The 25,846-nt window shown below is 44.5% G+C and overlaps 2 pseudogenes; one reads left to right on the top strand and one right to left on the bottom strand.

Moving 5' to 3' along the window:
* Positions 1–3,002: 3,002 nt before the first annotated feature.
* On the bottom strand, positions 3,003–8,948 carry LOC136468728 (uncharacterized; annotated as a pseudogene).
* Positions 8,949–11,682: 2,734 nt separating this feature from the next.
* On the top strand, positions 11,683–15,016 carry LOC136468731 (ATP-dependent DNA helicase PIF1-like; annotated as a pseudogene).
* The last annotated feature ends 10,830 nt before the right edge of the window (positions 15,017–25,846 follow it).

Genomic DNA, 25,846 nt, shown 5'->3' on the forward strand with positions numbered 1-25,846 from the left:
AATTACATGAAATCAGAATTTTGTTTCATAATTCTTTTCACATGTTAATATTTTATAGCAAGCAATTATGGACTGCATACACACCAAAAAACACATACCTGGAGTGTAGTCCTAGCCCTAAAACCATTGTTTCCATCATATGACAGGATGGATAAGGCCCCTGGTTTACCTCCCGAGCCACTTGATGTGGTAGCAAGGACCCGACCTCCACTGTGCCACCCCAGAGATGTCCCTTTAGAAGTGGGATGATCTGCAATCTCCTGTATTCAAAACAGGAAGCTAACTATCAGCCTGTTCGGGAGGCCGTATCGTATCGTGGATTATTTACTGCTGGCTGGTTTGGTGTAAGAGAAAAACACTGTTTCCGGCTGGAAATTTACGATCGTTTACGAGCAAGCGAACAGGCTGTATGATTTTTTTTCTTTTGCGTGAAAGATGGAGGAATGTTTTTTTTTTGTGTGTGGGGGGGTGGGGGGGGAGAGGAACCAACCAGTGGGGTTCATTTTCTATGCTTTTTCTTTAAACTGTATATATGCACTCCTTTGCTTGAGACACATCCAAGCATAGAATTGGAATTAGCCTCTGAACATGCCTGAGGATTAGGATTCCATCGTATTGCATGTACAACCGGGCAAGGCCCATCTTGATCGCCTACCGGAATCACATGTGTACACTTGATGTCTACTTCTACATAAACGGAAATAGGCCAAGCATAAATAATGGACATAAGTGGAGTTGTATGTTAAATTTAAGTTATCTTCAAAACTTTAATTCACAGCTTGAATTTGAGTTCAAATGCGCACACAATGTGCTCACATAATACGCAAAATAGAGCAAAGTAAAGCTTATGGCACGATTAAGCTGGAACAGAACAATATGTTGATGCTGTCCCTCTCTGCTGGAACGGCCTAGGATGACGGCCTGGCCCAACCTATACTGATTCTATATGACATCCCATCCAATTAAATGAAAATCACCTCTGTCAGTTTAACGTTGCTAAAAAAACCTGTTAGTTTAGCAAATAATTTATGCACTAATAACTTTACTAATAACCTGTCAGTTTTACTTGTAGCGATATACAAGCATATCAACAAGAATAGATAATAATAAGGCCGTAGTCCCGTCAAAAAGGCGAGCAGGGTAATGTGGATGTGGCTTCGGCCTACGGATTACACATTATTGCACAAAATGCCACATTTGGAAACTTAGATTCAATTAATCTGGACGAGATCGGAAAGTAATTACCATCCATAGCTGAGAACGGAAAGAGCAGAGACGGAGGTGGCGATGTAGAGGCGGCGGCGGTGAAGAATCACGGGCGCCACCACTGGATCTGATGAACCTGCTTGCAGCCTTGGTTTAGAGGCGAGACCACAAGAGGTGTAGAAAGACGGGAGACCAATTCCTCCCGGTAAGTGGGCCCGTGGTTCCAGCCCCGCGAGGCCGAGAGATGGGTGCAAGCTCGGGCTCGAACGGCGGAGGAGCGGGCTCGTACGCGGGATCCGAGGCTGGCCCGTACAGGGGCGCTGGTGCGGGCTCCTACGCTGGGTCACGATGGCAATGGGCACGGGCGCACGGCAAGTGAGCCGTGTCCATGAGCGAGCTGTCGCCGTGCCGTTGCCGATACAGTGATTATGCTTGTTTTTCTCGGTGTTTGCCGTCTTGATTGTTTGTGTCCACAAGATCCATTATGTGTGTACCCGGCTGACATGATGAATAACTGTATGACTCCCGATGTAAACATTTATATGAATGCATAATTCAGCAGATGTACACGTGTTCTTGCTAAGAGGTGGTAGAGTAGTGAGTTGAAAACAAACTGGGGGATCATTTCTGAAAGAGACGCAACTACTGAGTTTGATGCTGGTGAACTGGTGATCGTTTCACGCGACAGTAAGAAATGATCTTTGGCAGGGAAACGATCTGGCCCAATCCGAGATAAAATCGAGATCTAATTCCTGAACCCTGATTGCAGAATCTCCATGAATTTTCAAGAGTCTGCAGTAGACAAGGCAGAGGACTCTTCACCTGCACTACCAGTGAGCACGGCAAAAACGACCCTGCAGCAGCAGCGGCGAGTACCAGACAAGGCAGAGACCGATCCTTCAGCCTTCACCTGTAGCTTTTTTTAGGACAGCCTTCACCTATAGCTGCCTAGCGACCATCGCATTTAGCAGCGTGGACGTTTTTTTGTCAGGTGGGCTACGGCCCACTTCAAATAAAAATTATGGGCTTATAAGCATTTTATGCTTAAACTATTGGCATCAAAGATAGAAAAATGCAAAGTCTAACACGCTGTGCGGGAGAGGCAAGGCGGAGCCCATAAAAGCCTGTCATGCTAGACAAGAGCGCGATATCCAATCTAGACTGTTGGCCCAACAATGCGAGGCAACCAGCACATGCTGACGTAAGAAGCTAATTGGAGTTTTGAACTAACACCCTGTTCGCTTGAAGGTATCAGCGATGCTTATTAGTCTTAATACACTATTTTTCTCTCATAATAAAATAGCATCAGCCGGCTTATAAGCGACAGAAACGATCAAGCGAACATGGTGAAGCCATCAACGATTTAAAATAGGATAACTTTCTTCTCAAATGTTCATTTTTAATTTCGTTTGCACCATTGCATTTCTTCCTATGAGATCTACAAAACTAGACCCATGATGCATATGTTTTATAACAATTTTTTATATACTGACAAATTATATTATATAGAAGTAGCAAGTCTCTACAATTAAAAAAGACCCGGAGGTCATCGTAATCGCCCCGCTAATCCCCTGCCCCGCGGTAATTAATCATGCGGCCAATGGTGCCAGATAAGAAAGTTCAAATTTTTAAGTGCCAAATACGAAAGACTAATTTGTTTCAGTGTCAAATACATAATTCTCTCTATTTCTTATATCAGAATAGCACTGCGCGCCTTTGACTATGTGCAGCAGCATGCGCAAGTAGAAGGCCTCACCATCCTTTGGGCTCACATTGGTTATGCGGCCAAGAAGGCCTCACCATCCTTTGGGCTCACATTGATTATTGCGACGCTGTTGCCAATACTTGCCATCAGCATGCCATGTCCAATATTCAGGAAATTCTACATATGTAAATTGCCTTGCTTCTGGAATGGTTTTGTTAACCTCAAACCAAGCGGTTAATTTGGTCACTGTGTTGCGGGGATTACGAACTACCACTTCAAGATTATCATCTTCACCATATATGATGTTGTTCTCAAGTGGAAGGTGGACATGCAGTCGCTCAATAGATGGATCTATGCGATGAATGTCGAACTGGAGAAGTCGCCAAGCTGCATCATTGGGTGTTATGCATCTGCAGTCCAAATATTGTTTTATTTCATTCGCTGCAGCAGCATTGTGATTTTCCTTGTTTTGGATGGCGACCTTTGCATGGTCAGGACCCTTATTTGTGTACTTGAATAAGTATTTCTCCATTCCATCACGATTAACACTTTCAACGTTTATGTGTGCATCATATTTGACACATAGGTCAACATTATGAGGTACCACGAATCGATTGTCGACGTGGGCACCATTCTTTTGAACTGTGATATTATTGTTTGGTCGTGCATAGATACCATGACCATTTGATGACACAGTTGTTGTGCTTGCAAAATCTTTAGGATAGAACTTGCTGCATCTACCATCAACTATGCAAGCAGATGCCGGACAGATAGCGCCGCACGGACCATGTATCATGAACCTTGAAACAGCATCATAACCGACCTCATCAAGCAATGGATCAGGTAGTTGTGCTGATATGCATGGGTCAATTTTTTCGGCAGTACGGGGGCCATCCGTTTTAAGCCATATGATGATGTGGACATGTGGCAAACCCCTCTTTTGGAACTCAATTGTGTAGACAACTGCCGAAGAAAATGACAACGGCAAATAATGAAGGGATGTGTTGGATAATGTAAAGCAGGGCCAAAAAGTCATACATGAACATTGTTGTCATACCTCCATGTATGGGGCCAAAAAATGAATGCTTTGTTATGTCATCCATGAGTAGGTTAAGTTTCATCTGGAATGCACGGTCGACAATGTCAGGTCGATCAGATGGGTGTTGGCCTGTTGTAGGTGATAGAGCTTGTGCTATTTCTGGCCAGGAAGCATTGCATGTGAAAGTGATGAAAAGGTCCGGGCATCCAAACCGACGACAAAGAGCTACACAATCCTGGTAATTTTGGTAGTACCATCGTGGTCCTCCAACAAAAGAACCTGGCAAATAAACTCGTTGCCCTGTAGCCGAAGCTTCTGTAACACCAGCACTAAGTGTATGCAGTAAAGATTTATAACTAGCTGTTCTATATTTGGCCTAGAATGAGTTGTTTCTGTAGTGGCTTAGTCGGCCATCCTCAACACAGCAATATGCATCAACAATATATGCTTGGGTGAGCCTTTTGCCACGTAAAGGGGTATTGAATTCACCAACTCTATCATGCAATCTATATGTATAAAATTCTAACATAGCGATATTTTTCCGTTTAATTTCTGTTGACCAGCGACACTGACAATACCCCAACTTTTCATGGAAACCATCCTCACCATAGGGAAATAATATTGGGTACTGCATTGCCATGAACTTACAGTGTGTTTCTTTGATTTTCTGCAGGTTAGATGCATGGTCCTGGACAACCAAGTCTCTGCCTTCATCAGATAATCCGAGGTCACCAATGACCAGGCCAACAACCTCAGCTGCAACAGGGGCACTATAACATTACCATGTTGCTTTGGAGAACTGAATAGCTGAACAGAGAAGTGATCATCAGATTGATTGGATAGCCTATCTCGAGCAATTCTGAAAACTTTGGCAACTGGGTTGTGAGAGTCAAACATGGTGACCAAAGTGACAAGGACATCACTTCTTCATCACATACAAGCCAAGGAGAGGAGGATGATCAGCATGGGCGTCCAATTCATCTTTCTCATGTTGGAGGCCCAGTCCAACTGAAGTTGGAGCCCATCTCGGGTTTCAGGACCAGTATGCCTTAAACTGGTCACCTAGGACGTATCCGGACTCCGTTTTCGATGATCCACATATGGTTGGAAAGCTAATTTGATAATAAAGCCAACCCAATTGGTCTCACGTCAAAATCCCTTCGGAATCAACGGGAATCATCGAAACAAGTCAGCGTCCAGAATCTGTCAGGGTGCTGCGACACCGTGTTTTGGTCCGTTGGACCGTGTATCGTGTTTGGGCCCATTAGGGGGCGCGTCCAGAGGGGTGACGCCCAAGACTCTATAAATACCAGCCGTCGCTCTCCTTAGGGTTTGAGTTTTGTTTAGTTCTTGATTTCCTCGTGAAACAGACATCGTTTTGCTGCAACTGTGCCGTCAAGGCTGCTTGCTGTGAACCAGGGCCCCACTTCTTAATCTTGTTCGCCTTTGGCGATTAGTCCTTTCGAATAAAGACTTGAACTCCTTCTTGATTTCATAAGCCTCATATTTATTTGCAATTTTAGATTGTGTTCATCCCGTTCTTGTGTTCTCGATTCGCTTGCAGAAAAGCCTTCTCGGCGAGGTCAATCGCGTTCGCGTGGTTGATAACCAACGGAGCAGTGGTGTAACGGTTGCGGGGTCCAAATCAATCTTGGTTCGAAGCCTAGATCGTGAACGCTGAGTCTCTACCAATCGACGCTATCATACCTTTCGAAAGATCGGGCCTTGTCTACATCAAGTGGTATCAGAGGACCTTGTTGGCCGTTAGGTATAACTTTATTTTTCCCTTTAGATTGTTACTGTTTTTGCATTACCTATAGTCCACAAAAAGCTATATATATATATATATATATATATATATATATATATATATATATATATATATATATATATATATATATATATACACCGCCATATATTCTCTATCCTATAGCCTCGTTGTGCCGTGCAATTTCGTCTCTGTTTCGCGTTGTTGAGTTTATGCCCTAGGTCAAGTTCTGGTTGCTGGTTTTAGATCGTTTCTGAGTCCAGTTTGTGTTTTTCCCTTTGTTTTTTATCATAATCCGTGAACATCTCCAAGTCTTGTTGAGTTTCCTTTGTATCCATCAAACCCTAGTCCACGCCATCTAATTTACTACACTTGTCGTCACTGTTTCCATCAAATCATTGCTGCCGTGACTAATTTTGCGCGTATTGTTCTCGTTTTGTCCTCTAATTCGGAGTGCGTTCTTAAAATTGGTCTAGTTTTCACATACGAACTCGGATTTCAACGTTCCATATATCAAAATCGATCAGAAAAAATTTTAGAGTCGGAGATTTTTATTTTGGTCAAAAAGTGGTCACAAGATCGTGTTTTCGTGGTCACAAGGTTTTTGTCGATTTCGAGCACGTCTTCTGAAAATTCCACAGGCCACGTCTTTCACTTGTTTAAGCTCATATTTTCTGTGGTTACTTCTTTTATACTCCTAAGTGAAGAAAAATATCAAAAAAAGAAAAAGAAAAGGTCAAATTTTCTAAAAAAAACAACGACAGCCCAAAAAAATAAAAAAGAGAGAGGGGTAAAAGAGAAATAATATCTAGAGGAGCATAGATACCATGACCATTTGATGACACAGTTGTTGTGCTTGCAAAATCTTTAGGATAGAACTTGCTGCATCTACCATCAACTATGCAAGCAGATGCCGGACAGATAGCGCTGCACGGACCATGTATCATGAACCTTGAAACAACATCATAACCGACCTCATCAAGCAATGGATCAGGTAGTTGTGCTGATATGCAAGAGTCAATTTTTTCGGCAGTACGGGGGCCATCCATTTTAAGCCATATGATGATGTGGACATGTGGCAAACCCCTCTTTTGGAACTCAATTGTGTAGACAACTGCCAAAGAAAATGACAACAACAAATAATGAAGGGATGTGTTGGATAATGTAAAGCAGGGCCAAAAAGTCATACATGAACATTGTTGTCATACCTCCATGTATGGGGCAAAAAAATGAATGCTTTGTTATGTCATCCATGAGTAGGTTAAGTTTCATCTGGAATGCACGGTCGATAATGTCAGGTCGATCAGATGGGTGTTGGCCTGTTGTAGGTGATAGAGCTTGTGCTATTTTTGGCCAGGAAGCATTGCATGTGAAAGTGATGAAAAGGTCCGTGCATCCAAACCGACGACAAAGAGCTACACAATCCTAGTAATTTTGGTAGTACCATCGTGGTCCTCCAACAAAAGAACCTGGCAAATAAACTTGTTGCCCTGTAGCCGAAGCTTCTGTAACACCAGCACTAACTGTATGCAGTAAAGATTTATAACTGGCTGTTCTATATTTGGCCTAGAATGAGTTGTTTCTGTAGTGGCTTAGTCGGCCATCCTCAACACAGCAATATGCGTCAACAATATATGCTTGGGTGAGCCTTTTGCCACGTAAAGGGGTATTGAATTCACCGACTCTATCATGCAGTCTATATGTATAAAATTCTAACATAGTGATATTTTTCCGTTTAATTTCTGTTGACCAGTGACACTGACAATACCCCAACTTTTCATGGAAACCATCCTCACCATAGGGAAATAATATTGGGTACTGCATTGCCATGAACTTACAGTGTGTTTCTTTGATTTTCTGCAGGTTAGATGCATGGTCCTGGACAACCAAGTCTCTGCCTTCATCAGATAATCCGAGGTCACCAATGACCAGGCCAACAACCTCAGCTGCAACAGGAGCACTATAACATTACCATGTTGCTTTGGAGAACTAAATAGCTGACCAGAGAAGTGATCATCAGATTGATTGGATAGCCTATCTCGAGCAATTCTGAAAACTTTGGCAACTGGGTTGTGAGAGTCAAACATGGTGACCAAAGTGATGAGGACATCACTTCTTTATCACATACAAGCCAAGGAGAGGCGGATGACCAGCATGGGCGTCCAATTCATCTTTCTCATGTTGGAGGCCCAGTCCAACTGAAGGTCCAAGTCAACTGCAGAAGAAGTAGTTACAGAGAGGCACAAATCCAAGCAAAGTCAACCTACACTTGAGCAGTGCACAAAGAAAAATAAGGAGGCCAAAGTAATTGTTGATGATCATGTTGCCGATTTCTTTTATGAGAATCGCATTCCATTGAACGTCATTAATTCAAGAAGCTGGGAAGTTTTGCTTGAGTCAATTGGACAATATGGTCCTAGGTACCGCTCACCATCATATCATGATGTTAGGACTCCACTGCTTGAAAGAGCTGTGAACAGAACAACGGAGTTGAGGAAGAAGCATGAGGAGGCTTGGAAGGAATATGGTTGCACCATAATGTCCGATGGGTGGACTGACACAAGCCACCGCCATCTCATCAATTTTCTTGCTAACAGTCCAGCAGGGACTTTCTTTCTAGGGTCTGTTGATGCTTCAAGTGAGATAGCAAATGCGAATATGTTGGCTGACTTGTTGGAGAAGCAAATTGATAAGGTTGCGAAGGAACACGTGGTGCAGATTGTCACTGACAATGGAGCCAACTTTAAGGCAGCTGGGAGGCTTTTAATGGAGAGGATCCCGCATCTATTTTGGACACCATGTGCTGCCCATTGCTTGTATTTGTTGTTGGAGGATATTGGGAAGATCAAGGAATTCCACACTTGCATCAACATGGCACAGAAGGTGACCAGATTCATGTACAAGCATGGGAGGGTTCTAGATCTAATGTGAAATAAGATTGTAGCAGATCTTGTGAGGCTAGCTGTAACTTGCTTTGCCACTTCATTTTTCACATTGGCAAGCCTGCATAAGAACATGAGTGGATTGAGGAATTTAGTGGTTAGTGATGAATGGCATGCTACCAGTTTCTCTACCACTCAAGAAGGCCGGCGAGTTGAGAACATTATCCTTTCAATGCCATTTTGGAATAAAGTGGAATTATGCCTAAGAGCTTCACAACCACTTCTTGTAGCTCTAAGGATAGCAGATGGAGATGAGACACCAGCAGCTCCTGAGATTATGGCAGCCATGGCTGTTGCAAAGGTCGCAATCAAGGATTCTTTGCAACGCAAACTAGATTTCCTCAAAGAGGTACTAAAATACTATGACAACAGATGGAAAAACCAAATGGAGCAGCAGCTGTATGGAGCAGCCCTATACTTGAATCCAAGCAAGTTCTTTGCCCTAAAGGAAAAGGATATGAGACAAGCAGGAAGGTTGAGAATCATGTTTAATCAAGTTATGTGGAAGATGGTGACTGATGATGAGGAGCAAAACAAGATAAGCAAGTAGGCAGAAGACTATGAGAGGGCTGAAGGTGAATCCTTCTCATAGCCAGGAGCAATAAGAGACAGAGATAGAAAAAATCCTAGTAAGTTCTCTAATAACTATTTCCTTCCCTTTTTTCTAAAAGCAATCAGCAATGAACTAATAATGGAATTCTATGTTTGAAATGGAATTATGGAAATTACAGTGCTTTGGTGGGGTGCATATGGTGGCCTCACATATGAGCTCCAATGTTTAGCAAAAAAGGATTGTTAGCCTTTGTTGCGCTGCATCTGGCTGCGAGCGTAGTTGGAGTGAATTTTCTGTTGTAAGTGCTAGTGTACTACTGCTGAGTAATTAAGTATGGTAGTAAACTAGTAATATTGATATGTGATTCTGCATTATATTTTGTGTAGGTCCATACAAAAAAGAGAAACTGATTAGAGCACCAAAGGTTAAATAAGTTGGTATATGTCAGTTACAACCGCAAGATGGAAAACATATTTAAAAAAATTAGAGAGCTGGGTTCCAAAGGAAAGATATGTAATCCACTCTTGCTTGATGAATTTCATTGGAAAAATGAATGGGTCAATGAAAATTGTGAACCAAAACCAGTTCAGGAAGGTGGTGGCGGTGCTATGACTTGGGCTATTGTGGATGAGGCTATTAGTGCAACTCAGGGTCTAGAGGGACGTAACTTGCCTAGGGCTGCTGCTACTCATGCTGATGTTGCTGCCCCTGTGTTGAGGGCCTAATACCGGGGTACCTAATGAGGTGGAACTAATAACCATCGAACGTTGACGCTTTCGGTCAGACAAGAGCGCTACTACGCTTCTTGCCCGAACAACGAAAGATTGGCTCCGCCTCACCCGACCCCCAAGGGTAGGCTCCGCCTCGCCCGACCCCCGAGGGCTGGCTCTGCCTCACCCGACATCCGGGGGTGGGCTCCGCCTTGCCCGACCCCCGAGGGTAGGCTCCGCCTCACCCGACCCCCGAGGGCTGGCTCCGCCTCGCCCGACATCCGGGGGCAGGCTCTGCCTTGCCCGACGTCCGAGGGTGGGCTCTACCTCACCCGATGATCGAGGGCAGACTCTGCCTCACCCAACAAGTACGCCCAGCGCCTTCATAAGGATGAGCACAGAGTACGACATGATATTCGAGTCAAACGCAACACCAAGAACCATGCCCTACGTCGTGGTAGGAAAAGTACTGCCAGGGTACGACGGGATGGGCGCTTTAGACCATTCTGGCATTGCAGAGTCCGAACAGTATTGTAGGCGCCGCCTTTAGCTCTCAGACACGGAACCTAACATAGACATACGACAACCACTACGATCTAGGAAGAGACTCGCGCCCTCTACAATGACGGATGTACTGTCACTGCGCCGTGGTCCAAAAGGAGCGGAGTCCGCTCCACGACCCCTTGGGCCCACCATTCCGATCAGAGCACTCGCTTCGGCCTCCAGACGCCCTCTCCAATCGGAAGGCCTAGCCTAGGCGCTACTTTCGACTCTGACCCCGCATCCCTTCAACTAGGGCTTGAAGGAACCAGAAGACGTGTGGAGAAAGGCAAGGCAAGGCTCATAAGTCAAAACCACTATACCAGAGACCATACCCTACGCATCCTGAAGTGTCAGTACTCTGCAGCCATCCTGACATTCCACAGTGACATCGATAGTGTTGTAAAGCCGCCCCCTCACTTGTAAAGCCGCCCCCTTCATCTATAAAAGGGGGTGCACTTCCTCCAACAATGAGGACCGACTCTTGACGGATGAGTTAAACACACACGACACTTCATACACAGCTGAGTAGCGACCAAGCTCTCAACAACCTTTTCGATCATTCCATCAGAGACTTGGGACTCGTCCCTCTCTCAACTATTTTGTACCCCCTACTACGAACCATTTTCGGTACTAATAACACGAGCAGCAGCAGCAAACTGGGCGTAGGGACATTTAGCCCGAACCAGTATAAACCTCGTGTCCTTTAGTGCACCATCTGGGCCTAACGCGCAATAATCATAAATTTACTAGCCGGTGTTTATTCGAAACACCAACACCATGTGAGGCGTACTTATGCTAGGAACAGGAAGCGTCCAAGGAACACAGTGACTCTGACTCAAGATATTGATGAAGTTGATGATGAAGACCAAGATCAGCATGTAGATTCAGCAATAGTAATGGAGAAGGATAAAGAATCTGCACCAACTGAAACTGGAGATGGACCAACTGGAGATGGAGGCTTCACTTTTAATGTTGATTTGCTTAATTAGATGGCTAGTTGCCTATTTTTGTTGGACTGTTAAATTAGATGTCAATATTTGTGACTGTGTTGAACAATTTAGCAGTTTAGCTTATATGTACTGAACTTGAACACTTTAGCTTATGTGTACTGAACTTGTTTGCTAAATGCTAGTCATTTGTTACTGCAGCAGTGCTGCTATTGAGCTGTGTCAAGATCGAGACTACATTAGTGTTGCTAATTATGATCTTTGGTATTTTAGGCTTCCAGCAGCAAGTCAGCAAAGAAATAGAGTTTGGGACAGGAATATGGACCTCTGGACATGGCAGAAAAGAGAAGAAAACAACTCCCACAAGTAAGTCACCACCTAAACTCAGTAGGAGACAGAGATGCTCTTGATGCTTGCTTTATTGTGTATACTATATAGTATATATAGGTGTATATATATAGTAGGTATATATATCCTGATATATTGGACGACCAGGGGTCGACTAGGTTCAACTAATCGTCCTGGTCGATGACTAATCGTGATTAGTCTTCTAGTCGGTCCCATGGCGACTAGGTTCGACTGGACGACTTAAAAACATTGGGCACCAAGTTAAAATTTCCTTCCCTATATGGCACCACCGTCTATTTCATCCATTCATCTGTTAGTTGACTATTTTGATCGTATCAGTTTTTTCTTAGTGTGACCAACATACCCTCTGTTACTCACGCATCCAATTTCTCCCTGGACTTCCCGAGCGGCCGAGCGCTCCTATCTCCTGTGAGTCCGTCACCTTCTTCCTCGAAAAAAACACCAAACCCTAGATTGATGGAAGGAGAAGGAGAGGATGATGGAGCAGAGGATGTTGCGGCCGGCGGCTCCCAGCACCAGCTGTGCGTGCCCTCTGGCGGGGCGACCTCACCCGACGGAGCCAGGCCGTGGCGCGGTCGTGGCGGCGGGGCCCCTCCGTCTAGCCAGCATGGTGGCAGAGGCCAGATCAGGAGGATTGTGGGGGCATGTTCTTGGATCTGGAACGGGATGGAGTTTTCTTGCACTTGTTATTTATGAGATTTGCAATGCTTTTTTTGTGCTAACCCCACCTACATATCCAAAAGCTTGGGAAGACAAGCGGTGCCCCCAGCGAAGTCCTTTATTGAATATTCCCTCCGTCCCTAAACGTCCGTCGTTTTCGCTTCCCAAAAAACAACTTTGACTAAATATATATTAAAAAATATTAATAGTTATGATACATAATTAGTATCATTGGATAGATATTTAAATTTAGTTTTTTAATAAATATATTTGAAGATAGAAATATTATATATTTTTTCTATAAATCGAGTTAAAGTTATCGATACGCAAATCGTGACGACAAATATTTAGGGACAGAGGGAATAATTCGTAGTTTCGGTGATTTGAGTGAGAAATATGAGTACTTGTATACTTGTGATGTTCAATTGTGGAGAACTCTAGATGATTGGCTAGTTGTGACGCCATATGCTTAAACCTGTACTATTCTAAGCATTTGTGGAGAGATGTCTGTTTGTTGTTGTCTTCATATCTTGCGATGATCTGCCAAGAATATAGGACTGACCAAACTGAGATGAGCGGGCTGCTAAACTGCATCAAACAATTTCTAACCAAGCTAACTAGACAGGGCAAATCCCTCCCATGCTAAGCCTACTCTAGCGGGACCTGCTCTTGCCTTAGAATTTAAAATTTATTATTTATTTATTTGCAGACTTTGATTATCAAAATCCCATGTTTTAGTTCACAATATATTTGTGATATTTATAATTTTCTTATTTGACAACTTGTCCATCTATTATTTCCCTATTTGGCATCATGAACTTCTGCTACAAAGAAGGGCATTCATGTCATTTTACCAGCCACTTGACGGCGTTACTGGCCCAAATGGACGGTAGTGCTATCTAGGAAAGGAAATTTCAACTTAGTGTCAAATAAGAAAGTTTAAATTTTTTAATGCCAAATGCGGAAGACTGCTTCATAATTCTCCCTAAGAAATATTGCTGGTCACCGGTACCCTACCTTCCAGGCCGCCTGTGAGGCTTTAGGTCTACTTGGTGAAGAAAGTGAATGGTCCCACGCTATGACTGATGCAGCTCATTCGGCACTCCCATATCAACTCCGGCAATTATTTGTGACTATACTTCTATTTTGCCAGGTCACAAACTCGGTAAAGTTGTTTGATGAATTTGCACAGATGATGGGTGATGACATGAAGTGCCGCATTTGTCAGCTAACACCGGGACTACCTGAGGCGCTACTTCAGAGCCAAATCAGATCCTATGTTTTGCTTGAAATAGACAACTTGCTTAGAAATGTTGGTTATACATTGGGCCATTTCCACCTACCCCAACCAGATCATAACACCTAATCATTCCTTGAGAATAGGCTAATACTAGATGGACTTCCAGTGCTACGACAGAATTTGCAGTTCAGCAGATTGGACAATTAAATCTGAACCAAAAGCACATTTATGACAACATAGAGTACTCAGTTACAAATAATTGTGGGCATACATTCTTTGTTTATGGATATGGTGGAACTGGAAAGACATTTCTATGGAATGCCCTACTAAACAGTATTAGAAGCCAAGGAAAAATAGCCCTAGCAGTGGCATCATCTGGAATAGCTGCGTTACTACTACTGGGTGGGCGCACACCTCACTCGCGTTTCAAAGTTCCATTGAACGTTGAAGAACACTGTGTGTGTGCAATAAAGAAAAACACAAAGCTATCAGAATTGATACAGCAGACTGTACTCATTATATGGGATGAAGCGCCTGTGAACCATAGACATTGTTTTGAAGCACTTGATCGTACACTTCGAGATATAATGTCATCAGAGGATCATATTTTAGCGGATAGGCAGTTCGGTGGCATCACGGTTGTCCTCGGTGGAGATTTTAGGCAGACCCTTCCTGTGATTCCCAATGGAAAAAAACATCAAATTCAAAATGCATCGATTACTCGCTCCTATTTATGGAAGTCCTGCACTCTCCTTCCATTAACAGAAAACATGAGGCTTCGTGCTTCCTCGCTTTCACCAGAAGACAAAATCGAGCTAGAACGCTTTGCTGAATGGCTTCTCTCTCTTGGTGATGGTAAAATCCCAAATAGCATTCCTGCAGAACAGCAAGATACTACCTGGGTCCAAATACCACAGTACTTATTATTACCACCTGAAGAAAGGAGTCTCACAGGTTTGATCTCTTTTGTGTATGGATCAACACCGCACATCTCTGAATCACCAGATTACCTGTGCGAGAGGGCAATTCTGGCTCCAACCAATGAATTGGCCGACGCCATAAATTTGCAGATTATGAGCCAGATTGCTACTGAAGAGATGTCATACTACAGCTGTGACACCATTGACGACTCAACAGCTAACTATTGCACTGTGCAGTCTTTATATCCTACAGAATTTATCAACACAATATGCATGAGCGGATTACCAGACCATCATTTGCAGCTTAAGATTGGTGTCCCTATAATGCTTCTTCGAAATCTAGATCCAACAGTGGGCTTATGTAATGGTACGTACAAGGCTTATAGTTACACAGCTTACTCATCGTATAATTGAAGCACAGATTATCACAGGAAAGGCGAAAGGAGCAGTTGCATACATTTCAAGGATAGTGGCCACTTCAGCTGACCCGAAGTGGCCATTCAAAATCAAACGGCGCCAATTCCCCGTTCGTGTTTCGTATGCCATGACAATAAATAAAAGCCAAGGGCAAACACTAAGCAAAGTTGGTGTTTACCTTCCAACCCCTGTATTTTCCCATGGCCAACTGTATGTTGCCTTCTCGCGTGTTAACTCTTCAAGAGGCCTGCGGGTCGTTGTTGAAAATAACCCCCCTGCATACGAAGATAGTACTCATAATGTTGTCTACACTGAAATTTTTGAGGAGATATACAGTTCGCGTACTCAGATTGCCTAGGTCATCTCATCATCCTGGCTTTTCTTTACCATCAATCACCCTTACTTATTTACTCTCTAATGCGAGTCCTATTGTTTCAGGTTCACCCGGCCTATTATGTACTCTCATGAAAAAATGGCACAGCCTTTGTGCTACCTCTGTACTACCCCTTTTGCTATGATCCCTGCTGCCAAAAGGCTCCCTGCTTATAACGTAACACTTTCTCCCTCCAATAGTTATATTTGCATTCAAAAAATATTAGCGCCATCCTCAGTTCCCTCCAGCAACAGTTACCTCTAATTATGTACACTCTAATCGAACTGCTGGACTAAGCCTAACAAATAGACATATGTGACCCTCATCCTGTCCGCTTTAGTTAATTTTTATAACCAGGCTCTTTATTTACTGTGCTACCCCACCTCATTTTCAGTAGAGTATCGAACCATACAACATCCAGCGTTTATAATTGCTGTCACCCCCACAGTATTTTCAGTGCTATCCCAAGAACACGCATGCTGCGAAATTTTGGTACTAAACTTTGCTTCCATGTAATCATGAAACTGTACACACCATGGTTACTTCGATTCCCTACATGCTATTCAAATATATATACGCCTCTGATCCTCACTCTGCATCGTATTCATACGGTTACTTTCATCACAACTACTCATCCTAGAGCCCCAGATAGCTTTTTGACTCTATCTACATACAGCTGCAGTGAAATACTACATTGGCCAGCCTTACTTCCAAAGTATTGTTCTTGCCTACATTTAGCCACAGATTTACATAGAGCGCTAAACTCATCCATCGGTTGTCCCATTGATGGTCAACACACTTTTGGCCTACATTTAGCCATAGATTCTAAATCCTATATACAAATAGCGCTATAATCACCCATCAGATGTCCCATTGATGATCAATAGACTTTTTTTACATGCCACATATGAGTACCATACTTTACTACTGTGAATCCTTATTGATAAATTCCTACCTGTAACAGGAAAGCAGTTCACCCAGCTTCAGCACAGCGAAGTGCTAGCCCTGCGTGGAGGCTCACACATGATAATTTCGAGATGGTGAAATATTCAGCAAGGTGAAGTTCAATAGATATATGTTGATATTATGTACGAGTCCGGTTACATTAGAACTTTGAGTTGTATTTGGAAGCTCATAAATATGAGAGGGGATGCTAGTTCACGGTTGGAAGGCAGCGCCTTCTAGGGACCTTATAGCGACCTTTATTGCGATATTTGTGAGGAACGCCACTAGTTATGCCTCGGGATGCAGACTTTCAGCCAAGCATCATCAATAAAAATAATGACCCCAGTGTCAGGATCACGTAGCGATAGGTATTGAGATATTTGGGAGGAACGCCCATAGTCATGCTTGGAGAATATAGGCTTGAGCTGAACCACGTTAACAAAGATCATGCCACCGGTGTTGTTTGTGATATTGAATTAATGTTCGTCTTAGTTGATCCAATTGTTACTTTGTATAGTGGATTCGGTGGAGCTTGCTATACCCATGAGCCAGCACCACACCTAGCTCAGGTCCGCTAGAATCCACAACCAAGTGAGACGAACATTTTCATAGGTGAGGGCTGCTCTCCACCTCGATTTCCTATGTGTGGGACTTGACATCTATTAGCAATTAGCTAGCTAATAACTATATTAGTAGATCCAAATAGGGTCTAAGTTGATACTCTCTCTGGTCCAGTTTATAAGATGCTTTCTAACATGCACAACCTGAATCTCAAACTTTCCATAGCGATGTGCGGTTCTCCTAGTGTCTTAGCATTCAATATTTAGCAGTGAAGATTCCCATGTGCTATGACCAGTGGTAGTATTTTATTACTACTTAAAAACACTAGGAGAACTTCATTTTTGTAGTGATGTCATGTTCTCCTAAATTACACTTTGGTAATTCATTTATTTTATATTATATTATTTATAATTATGAGCTTATGATTATTTTATAGTACATTTAATTACGAATCTAATAGCATCAAGTTTGTATTACAATAGTTCAAAATTGTTAGCCAAATTAGTCCAAAAGGGAGTAACACACGTTTCAGTTGAAAAAAAAAGAAGCATAGTAAACAGCAGATACGTAATAAGTATTAAGTAGAATTAAAGGACACTCTGACCGGCATTCGGCTGGCATCTTTATTTATCGTTTACATTAACAGAGGAATTACAAATTCGACAAGTTTGACCCAACGCTAAACTCAGACGTACAACTTACAAGCCCGGCAAACTGAAACATGATGACACTGATGAAGTGATAAACCAACCATCTAGTAGCGGTAAAGTAATAAACAGAACAAAATCAAGACACACACAATTATGCGCTGAGTTGATCTAGGACACCACCGTTCATTGTCGCTTACAAGCGGCAAAAACACCGGCAGCGCACGTCCCACACCGGCAGAGCTAGAGACGGCATGATATTTATGCGTTTATATATTTTTTTTTATTTAATAAAGACTTGCCCACTCTCAAGTTCCGTCCAAGCTCCGCCGCTTGCCAAGGCACTGCAAGCACACCGGCATAGGTAGGACGGGCCTGTCGAGCGGGCACCCTGCAAGTGAAAGTAGGAGTCAGAACCTAGTTGAGATCAGAAGATCCAAATTAAGCGAACGCAAGTAATGCGTAGCTGCAGCGAAGCAACGCAAAGAAATAGTGCAGTGATAGATGCTAATGACGATAAATGCACTAATGTGAACCTAATTAAAGATGTTTAAAACGCTCTAGAACAAGCAGCTCAGTTGGGTCACATTTAGAGCCCTGGATCAGATGGCCAAACTCTGGTTCCGACCATGGCCCTGACCTTGGTAAAGCTCATGGATCGGGCTTCAGGCCACTTGGTTGCTGGGGTTAGGGCACGTGGCCACCTCAGCTTTCTTAGAATTCATGTATTCCAGGCCACATCATCATGGAACAATTGCCGTATTATGTGCAACCTTTGGGTCAGAGTGTGTGTTTACTGGATGCGGTTCTGAATCTATTGGAAATCTATAAGATGACTGAAGCTTGCTTCAGACACCAAGCCTCAGAGTCCCCAATTCCGGTTCCAGTTCGTGGCCACTAGCACAAGCTTGAGCAACCAGCAGTTTGGTTTGGGAGCACCAATGAGGCCAAGAAGAGATCATATGGCATGAGAATCTTCCTTCTCTTTTTCCTTTTTCTGTGAAATTCCTTTTTCTTTTGTTTTTCTTTTTTCTTTTCTTTTCTTTTGAACGTATATTTTTTCCCAAAATGCTTTCTGCCAATTTTATTGTTTCCCCCCTTGTTTTCTCTTCCTTTTCAAAGATTGAAGCACCTTGCCTTTTGTATCTTTTTGTTTTTCTCATATGCAAAAGGAGCCCTTGTCCGAAGGTCAGAAATCCAGGCTAGTGCCTATCAAACTCTCGCAATAATCCAATAACTTGGCTCTGTTAAATCTTGGAACACCGAGGACATCCAGGAGTCAGTCAATTTGACTTCTGAGTGAAACAACTCGTTGCCCAAGCCAGAATTAGATCTGTGCATCCACTATCTGTGAGACTGTGATTCCCCTCTTGCAGACGCAGTTCAAAAGGTCAAGAAAGAAATGCAAGCTCACTTTCCTTGGGATGGAAAATTTGAGCCCAGTCATTTTTAGACTTCCGAGTGAAACAACTTGTTGCCTCAGTCCAGTATTAGATCTGTGCATCCACTATCTGAGTCCCGTCTTGAAGAGAGGCAGTTCAAAAAATCATGAAGTAATGCAATCTCATCTTCCTTGGAATTGAAAATTTGTGCCCAAGTCATGGATTCCTTTTCCCTGGGATGGGAAATTTGTGCCCAAGTCATGGATTCCAGTGGCATTTGCCTGCTTGATCCATCCTTTCCAATACAACTTTTTTCTGATGTACACCTAATCTTAGCATCTTGGTTTGGAGTCAAGTAGTCAACTGACCAGTCCTAGGTTATCCTCCTATCCATGGCTCCATGCAGATTGCAGACATAGAGACATTTGGTACACGATCACACCGCACAGATGTCATCAAGTTACTACCTTTATTGTTGATGTATCATCTGGATGCAGCAAGAGTTTTCAAACAAATCGTGCATGATTAATTCCATTTGAGAAACAAGAGCAAGGTATAGATGAGATTTGTACCTTGTTATGGTTATGGGGGGTCCAGCTGGGCGGCTTTCTCCTGGTGGATGAAGAAAGCATAAAAACCACCGAGCACAGTTGCTCCTGCCATTGCCCACACCAGCACCTGCACAGGGAGTGGCATAATTGCTGCCACCTTGTATGAGAACGCAGCAGTGAGCAACGTGGTGAGTAACCACACCGCCATTTTTATGCGGTCCCGGCTGGGAGACTCCGGTGGGGTTGTCTCGAACCGACGCAGGCAGTAGAACAGCAGAACGAGGACCGAGTAAGAGAAGGCCACAAAGGAGATAGCTCCAACATCTCCATTTGACCTGTACACGGCCATGAATGAGTTGAAGGTTAGGAATGCAAAGCCGATGATTGTCAGCAGTGAGGGCCATGCACCCTCACGGTCCTTCGGTGTTGGCTGCTCGATCATGGCTTCATTATCCAGGAACTGTTTCTGCTGCTTTGAAGCCATAATACGGTTCGGAAGAAGTCAATGAGCACTCTGCAGAAAAGAGAGGACAAAAATATAAGGTATTCATTTGGAGACTGTGGTCTGACCAAAGAGGAAACAGAACTTCAAATTCAGTATTGGGTGACTGATTATGCCCTGTTCATAAGCCAAATGCACCCTAATTCCTTTTGTTATCCAATTAAGAAATACTATACCTCTAATTTCAGTTGCTACTCTGGCAAAGTATTTTTCAAGGAATCTACTGAAAAGTATGCGAATTTTTAACAAATATTACTGTAACATAGAAAATTGTCAATTTAAATAACTGTGGAAAAAATACAGCCCATCAGTGTAAAAGCTCGTGACATAGTATATTACTACTACATAAAATACATTGTCGATTTATTCATAGTTTATGTTTTGCACATGCCTTGGCTATCATGATTGACATGAGTTAATTTAAGCACTGTAAATTCATTTAGCAGGAGTTTGAAGTCCTGAAACGATTAGGCCCTGTTTCTCTTTTCACTTAGGTCTTGTTTAGTTCCAGGGTGTATAGTTTTTGGGTGTCAGATCGGGTGTCACATAGGGGTGTCGCATGCGGTGTTCGGATACTAATAAAAAAACAAATTACAGAATCCGTCAGTAAACCGCAAGACGAATTTATTAAGCCTAATTAATCTGTCATTAGCACTTGTATTACTGTAGCACCACATTGTCAAATCATGTCTAATTAGGCTTAAAAGATTCGTCTCGCAAAGTAGTCGCAATCTGTGTAATTAGCTATTTTTTAGTCTATATTTAATACTCCATGCATGTGTCTAAATATTCAATGAGATAGGGTGTAAACTTTTAGAGGAGGAACTAAACAAGGCCTTAGATTGTCCTTTCCTTACAGTGGTATTTTTTTCAATGACATTGTACATTCTCTCACCTAAATCCTATCTGTCACATCCAAAATGTATTGTGTGACGTGTATGTTTATGGTTGACTACACAATTTGGATGACAAGTCAAACAAAACCACCCAGTAGTTACATAGGCACTCCCATAAACAATTCAATGATGAAGCGAGTTTGTCTGTCAATTGGGCTCAATCATTCCTTTGAAGTATGAGAGCTTCAGATCTGACTTTGTGTGTGTTGAATGAGTAAATTGCATGGCCGGTCTAAAGTATTACGCGATTTTCGTCAAGGTCCCTAAACTATGAAATTGCATACTTGTCTCCCTAATATATTTAAGTGATCTCATCCTGGTTGAAAGTAGACATGACGACACCCAGGAGCCGATGTGGTCATCCACGTGGATTTGATTTATGCAGAAAACCCCTTGGGCCAAGTCAAACATGTCCACTTGGTGGCCGGCAATGGCAAGATGGTGAAGTCGGCGGAAGAAGTTGGGCCCCGGCTCGGACTTGCTTGCCTAGCGAGCGCAAGGAACAGAGGGAGTGGCGTCGGAGCCGATGGCGCTCTAGGCACGGTCGAATGCGAAGTGCAAAGGCAAGAGGAGGTTGGTGGCCCTAAGCACTTTACGATGCGGTGCTGGAACATGAGCTGGAGCAGAGAGTAGTGTCCCGGCGATGGTGGACGCCTTTTGGGTCCCCCTGTGCGAGCAAGGGCTGCAGGGGTTTACGGCGAGACCAACACATGAGGAAACGGAATAAGGGTCATGAAAGCGGCCAGCCATGCGCAAAGGTTGAGCTCGCAATAATGCTGGTCGAAGAGAGGGAAAATGGCACGACAGATGGCACCACAACGCTTACCGCCAAACAATCCTTGCAATGGCACGTCGCTGATGTCCCCCAAGCTAGCAATCACATCGGCCTGCTTGTGCGGGATGTGCAAGCTAACGGTAAGGCTATTGGCGCCGGAGGTGTAGAAGAGGTACTCTAGCACGCCGAGCTCCGCGGAGACACTGAGTGAATTGATATGGAAGATGTCAAGGACGAGCGCGCGCCCATAACAACACCCACAAAATATTATCACACTCGCCCTTAGCACAACGTACGGGTTTCAGGCACCTGTCATGTGTGTTAATCTCACAAGTAATATATTATTGTGAAAACAAGCGAAGTTTTTCATCTATATATCACACATCTAGTCATCTATCACATATGTGTCATGTAATTATACAAGTTTTTGAAATGAAGTAAAATTTTAATATTTAGATGTCAAAACATGTTTATTAGCAACTAGATATGGATACTTAGTTACATGTGATGTTCTATATATTTCAGGCTCTCATAAGCACTCATGGTGCAATTTAGCACCAGCACCCGAGCTTTTTTTATTGAGACAATTTCTTATGAGCCATTATAAAAGATGTAACTTCCTCATTGGCACCAAAAAAGTTCATCTTCCTTCTCAACCACAGATTCGATTTTTCCAACCCCTACACGCCACTGCCATCAACTTCTGGGGGCACTGCAGCTAACAGAAGCATGAAATGTCCCTTTTGCCCCTCTTAAAGGTGGGCCCCACGCATCAGCCTTCTTCCCACTCCATTGCCGGAAGCTAGCTGCACTGTTGCTCGCACGCGGAGGGAAAGGGAGCTTGGCCAAGCCAGTGGTAGAACACGGTGCAGCGTGGGCCCACACGATGGTGGTCGGCGGCTGCCTACACGGTTGCCCAAGCGGTGCCAGCAGGGTGCGCCGGCGGACACCTGAGCGCTTGATGTCGGCAATCTTGCCCGAAGTCGGCGATCTTGACGCAGCGCGCCGAGTCAATGAGGAGGTTTGATGTCGCGGTGCATGATGGGGCGGCGGTGGGGGGTAAGCGATCCCGAATAAGACCTGGCACGCGACGTCGGCGAGGAACAACTCGGCAGAGATGCGGCGGCAGTCGAGGGAGCCGTTGTCTATGTACTCGAGCAGGATCTGGAGCTCCTCGCCGCGTTCGTACATGTCGTGGCAGCGCTCCACGGCCAGGTGCTCGGCGGTGCGGAGGATGGCGATTTCACGCGCAATTTGGCACCGCACCGCGTCGTCGTGGTTTCCGTAGAGCACCTTGAGCACGTAGAAGCGCCATGTCACGCGGTGCCGCACCATCCACACTGCGGGACGGTGTGGCACCGTGGGACGGGGCACCTCTACGCGCTCAAGGTGCTCTACGAGAACCACGACGACATAGTGTGGCGCCAGATCGCGCACGAGATCGCCATCCTCCGCACCACCGCGCACCAAGCAGTGGTGCGCTGTCACGGCATGTACAAGCACGGCGGGGAGCTCCAGATCCTGCTCGAGTACATGGACAGCGGCTCCCTCGACGACCGCCGCATCGCCGCCGAGCCGTTCCTCGCCGATGTCACGCCAGGTCTGGCCATGGAGTGAGGAAGAAGGCTGACACAGGGAGGGGCAAAAGGGACATTTTACACTTCTGTTAGAAGTCGTTCCTCCATAAATTAACGATAGTGGAGTGTAGAAAAATTAAAGCTGTGCTTGAGAAGGAAGATGAACTTTATCGGTGGCTAACGAGAAAGAATTGTCTCTTGTTTATTTTGAGCCACAACCCGATGGAGAAAATCGGAATTTTGCCCTTATGGGGAGTGGGTTTCGCCCAAATGCCATCAATTTTGTGGGTTTCGCTGAAATGCCCTTATGAAACGAATCCAACACGCTATAATGTCATTTTGAGTTTTAAATCTACTTTAAAAAAATTTCATCCAAAATTTTAACCTTCAGTGACCATTTTGCCCCTGAGCTCGTTGACCCCTGCCCTCTTATCTCTCCCCCTCTCGTTCTCTCGCTCCCGTCGCCTCCCCTTCCTCTCTCCCTCTCCCTCTCTCTCCCGAGGTGGCGCAGCGCGGGCGCCCCCCCTCCCCTCTCCCTCTCCCTCCGTCTCGATCTACCACCGGGCCGTGGCACGGCCGGCGCAGGGCAGAGGCAGAGGCATGGCCTTGCAGGCCAGTCGTCCTCATCTTTCCCCCTCTCCCTCTCTCCTGTTGTGGCCGCTCATGGTGCTCGTGCCCGGTGCCGGTGGGTCTCGGCGGTGCCGCGGTTGGCACAGAGCAGTCTCAGGTGCTTCTGTTTCCTCTTGTATTTTGGGATTTTGCTTTTGCCTTTCTGATTCGTCCCTTCGATGACTTCGATTCGTGTTCTAGGGTTTGGCCTAGAATGCCTGTTGTTCCAATGTTTGTCTTCTCTGTGTTTATCTATGAAAGGACGGCACCAATTAGCAATGACACTACCAATTCGTGTTCTAGGGATTGTGTCTGTGATTTTATTTTTGTAGCTTTTTTCTCAGTTTTTTCTCCCCCGTTCTTGCTTCGATTCTTCATTTTGAGACCGATTTAGTTCGTCCTTTTTTTCTTAGATTCGTGCTATGACATGAGTTGATGCTACCCCTTAAGTGAATTTGATTGAATCGAGTCGAGCACGAAAAAATTGAACGAATTTCGTTTTTAGGGAGTTTTTCGTATTCTTGGTCGTGATCTAATTTTTCCGGAGTTTGGGTTGAAATTGGACGATGATCTCTTAGAGTATGCTCACCAACTCCCTTGTGATGCCCTGTGAAAAGTTTGGTCGCGATTTGTTTTGATTTGGTCCAGTTTTTCGTTGATTTTGTGGCCACCGGTTTTCTGTTCTAGATTTCCAGTTCTTCGTTTCTTCCTGCTTGTTCGTCGTGGGAGGCCGAGCAACAGGAGCCGCGTGCTCCCAGCGCCCGAGCAACGCTCGGTCCAGGTGGGCACTCGCCCAAGCGCCTAGGTCCATCGACCGGCCACTCGCCCAGGTGCTCTGCTCAGCGGTGAGCAGCTCCACCGCTCAAGCCCCTCTCTGTCTCCCACCGTCTCTCTCTGTGTCCGGCGGCGAGCAGCACCACCGCCTGCACTTCTCTTTCTGCTCGCTTTCCCCCACCGATTCAACGAGCTCAGGGGCAAAATGGCCACTGAAGGCTAAAATTTTGGCTGAAATTTTTTTAAAGTAGACTTAAAACTTAAAATGACATTATAGCGTGTTAGACTCGTTTCATAAGGGTATATTGATGGCATTTGGACGAAGCCCGCTTCCGATTTTCTCCAACCCGATGAGACTTGTGGGATTTGGCACCCACGCACCAGCGGGTGCCTGCTTCAACTGCCATCCCTAGTGGGGTAGGTGCGCCCTGACTTCGAGTCCGGCGGACGCCGGACGGCCATCCTGCCCAACAGGCCACGCTGCCCTCCGCTCCATCCTTTCCTGCGCTGGTGCTCTTCCGAGATGGAACTCGCCGACGGGAGCCTGTCACCCTGCCCGCTCCGTGGGCTCATGATGTGCTTGTTCGTGAGATCATTCGTGGCGGCAGCCTCTCTTTTATCTTGTTCGCCTACTGCCCTCCTCCCTTTCTCACTTCCTATCAAGGGTTTGGATTCAATTGCTTTTCGGGGTTAGCTGAGAAGAGGAGCGAATAGATTCGTTTTTTTTTTCCTATAATTTTGAGTTGCAGTTTTTTCAACTCAGATTTGAGCTCAGATCTGAAATTTCTTCTATTTTGGGACCCAGTTTGATGCACCAATGGCTTGCTCATCTTCAATCTTGACAACTCTGAGAACTTGGATGATTTTGGAATCATATGGGGAAAAGGGAAGCACCGATGCTCAGCTCTGGTCTGATGTCTTTCAGCGTTCTGACGAGCTACTCAAAGTAGCAGGTGGCGCAAGCACCCTCCTAATCTCCTTTCTCTGCGTGTTTTGATTCTTTTGAAATAGCTGTAAGATTTGAGATCATTGTTTCTATTTGATAGGTTATGTGTTCACTGATGACTCAATTATAAGGTGGTTTTGCTTGTGGAATGTTTCCAATGGTTTTGTGGTGAATACAATTACGGAGCTAGCCTCCAGGTCCAACAAGATGAATAGCGCTCTAGCAGTAGCTAGTTTTTCTTCCCCTTCTTGCTCCGCTATTATTTTTTTCTCTCCCAAAAATAGACCAC

The sequence above is a fragment of the Miscanthus floridulus genome, chromosome 8 (assembly GCF_019320115.1).
Source record: "Miscanthus floridulus cultivar M001 chromosome 8, ASM1932011v1, whole genome shotgun sequence".
Classification (NCBI taxonomy): Eukaryota; Viridiplantae; Streptophyta; class Magnoliopsida; order Poales; family Poaceae; genus Miscanthus; species Miscanthus floridulus.